General features: G+C 29.4%; 1 long non-coding RNA gene across 1 annotated transcript; it reads left to right on the top strand.

The window, feature by feature from the left end:
* LOC109342578 lies at positions 1,127 to 2,840 on the top strand. Its single transcript, XR_002107091.1, has 3 exons — positions 1,127 to 1,803; positions 2,489 to 2,564; positions 2,754 to 2,840. It is a non-coding gene; the product is annotated as an uncharacterized LOC109342578 (long non-coding RNA).

Raw genomic sequence — 3,044 nt, 5'->3', positions numbered from 1 at the left:
ATCCATTCAAAAAACAAATATTTACAAATAATATGTTTTTTTCTTTTTTCAATTTCATTAACTATCTCAATTCTCACTTTCTTGCCCAACAGAAAAAGTAGAAAAAGTACAAATATAACTTAAAATGTTACTTTCTAAGCTAAAGTGGATTTTCATCTTACTCTAATTAACTACAAAATATAGTATCCCAAAATTTATACACTTAAATATTAATTGGAGTAGATACCATATATGAGTGTGTATAATAGAGCAATCTACATAATCGTACATTTAGGAAGGACACACATAAGTGTTGATGTTTTCTAATTTTATGTTCTCATATTTCTTTTTTATTAAAGTGAGATTAATCATATAACTCGTAGATGTAGTTAATATCAAAAGTTTGTTATTAAATACATAGCATATATCAATATCTATTAAATGTTTTACATATATAGAATCTTAAATGTATCAAGTTTGTAAAATATTACAAAAAAATAATTTGTTATAAAGTTTAGAAAAACAATTTTTTTAGCAAGTGCTCTTAAAAAAATTAACACCACTTTTTCAAAATAATGATTATTTAGAAGTGTTTTTGATTTAAAGAAGTAATTTTAAAAATACGAATTACATAAATAATTGTTTTCTTCTAAAAAAATGTTTTTAGTTTCAATTAAAAAATAAAATGGATTGGATATCAAACTATCCAAATCCATGAAAATGGGGTCATAGGTCGATTGAATGGATTGGAATTCATCTATTAAGTTTGGTTTTGCACAGATTGAATAATTTAAAATATATTTTAAATTGATTTATATAGATTTGTGGATGCCTTTTCATCCATCCATTAGTATTATGGGTGGCAAAATTATTCATAATCCAAAATTCATCCAAATTAAATCCATCCAAATCCATCTGTTAGAACTAATGGATTTAGATGGATATAATCCAATGGATAGTGTTAATAATGGATGTATTCAAATCCATTCATGATATCCAATGGATATCTATGGGTATATCACTACAGGAAAATATACTTTTAGCCACACTAAATGGTCCGTGTCAAAATTAATGCTCAAGCCCATAGATTTGCTACTCTAATTGGGCTATGACAAAAAAAGCATTAAAAGCTCATGTTACATTCATGCTTCCCTCAAATTCTTTCTCCTTCTCCATTTCTTCATTTATTTTTCTCCGACAAAATCACCCCAATTTCACAATTTATTCACTACAAATCCATCTTTTTTCGCTCAAATCCAGTTTCAATCTTCAATTGCTCAAATCCAACTTCAATATTTAATCACGCAAATCCGCTTCCTTCATCCAAATCACCCTAAATTCTTCAATCACTCAAATTCAACTTCATTTGTTCAAATCTAGCTTCATTTGTTCAAATCCAGCTTCATTTGCTCAAATCCAGCTTCAATCACTAAAATCTAACTTCAATATTCAACCGCTCACTCAAATCCCGTTTTTACATATTTTGGATATAAATCGTTCAATCATTATTTGCAATTTTTGATAAATTTCTATACAGGAAGATGGAAATATGTTCAACATGCTTTTTTTCCTTTATGTGCTTATGAGTTAAGTTCAACATGATTCAAGGTTCACGAAGAATTGAAGAAGCTTTATTGAGTCACTATGGAGTGAAGCGCAATGGTTAGTTCATTTCTCTTGATTTCTCGCATTACCTCTGTCTGAACCTAGTGTTATTCTTGATAAATTGGGGCTACATAAATTTACAAAAAAATGTTTCTCCTTACCTCTGATTTTCAGAAGTAACATAAGACATTTTTTTCTGATGGAGAAATGGAATGCATGGTGAGTCTTTTTTTCAAACAATATTTTGCCTTAATTTCATACTCTATCTTAGTCTTCAGTGATGTAGTTTTACTTGATTTGTACTGGTACTATGAGTTTACACAGTGAGGGGAATTAGATGAAGGATAAAACTTTTGTTATGAATACAATAAGAACTAGACTATGCTTTGTCAATTCAACATGAACGTGGCTTACAGTCCTTGCGTTAGGATGAGTAGGAAGGAATGTTTGTAGCATGCTTAGAAGTTGGGTATGAACCCTCCCATTGAAATCAAGAAGATCTTGGAAAATGAAAAGGTTCAATCTCAGTCTCTTTGGGATTCACACATTTAGAATCAAATCAACAATGAAAAATTGTATGTAATAATCTATGTTTCTATCCGTTTTATTCTTGTTTCTATGGTTTAATGAAATATTATTGTTCTTGGTTCAACTTGTTATAAAATTTTGGATTAGTTTATATTAAATTGCATTTTGTCTGTTGTGATGATATACTTGGACAAACAATAATTAGTCTGAATTATATTGTGGACAACTTCATGTTTTATAACAAGAGAAATTATTAATGATTTGAAATTAAGTGAGATATGTAATAATTGAGTCCTAGGAGTGACAATGTGATGTTGTTGGCTATACTTTTATTGATACCACCGAATGCACGATTGAAGTTGATGTTTTTATGCAGGGATGTTGTGTAAATGCTCATATAATTATAGTGGTTGATTATTCAAATGGATCAGAAGGATATACTTAATCATTTGGTATGAAGAAAAATACATCTTATAATGCAGTCTTGGATTGATTTAATTTACTTCTTAAAAGGAAAAGAGTGATGTTTAGAGTGTAAGATAGGAATTTATGATACTTTATCTTGGTCATGTCCATGGAAGGCTCCATATCTCTTTCGGATCTTATTTCAATGTGTGTTATTTTCCTTGCATTTTTTTCAGCTGTATAGAGAGTATTTAGGGGGGATTTCTCAACAAGACATGTGTACAAAGTAGCAGCGAAGAAAGTTGCATTTTTGGTTGTAAGTGTCATCAACTCTAAGTTTCTTTCCTTTGCTTCTATCCCTCATTCATCAACTATAAGTTTATTAAGGTAATAGTTTAAGATAATGTGAATGTATGTCTCCTGTTTACCTAAACTTTTGGAATTTCAATGGCAGGGGTCTTTAATGATCTTACTGAGAGTATCCCAATACACCTATTTTCAGTTCCAATGTTCAAGTAAATTTTACT

This window comes from Lupinus angustifolius, chromosome LG03 (assembly GCF_001865875.1).
Source record: "Lupinus angustifolius cultivar Tanjil chromosome LG03, LupAngTanjil_v1.0, whole genome shotgun sequence".
In the NCBI taxonomy this organism is placed as follows: domain Eukaryota; kingdom Viridiplantae; phylum Streptophyta; class Magnoliopsida; order Fabales; family Fabaceae; genus Lupinus; species Lupinus angustifolius.
The sequence above is the reverse complement of the archived record's forward strand: the minus strand, read 5'-3'. Positions and strand labels throughout refer to the sequence as shown.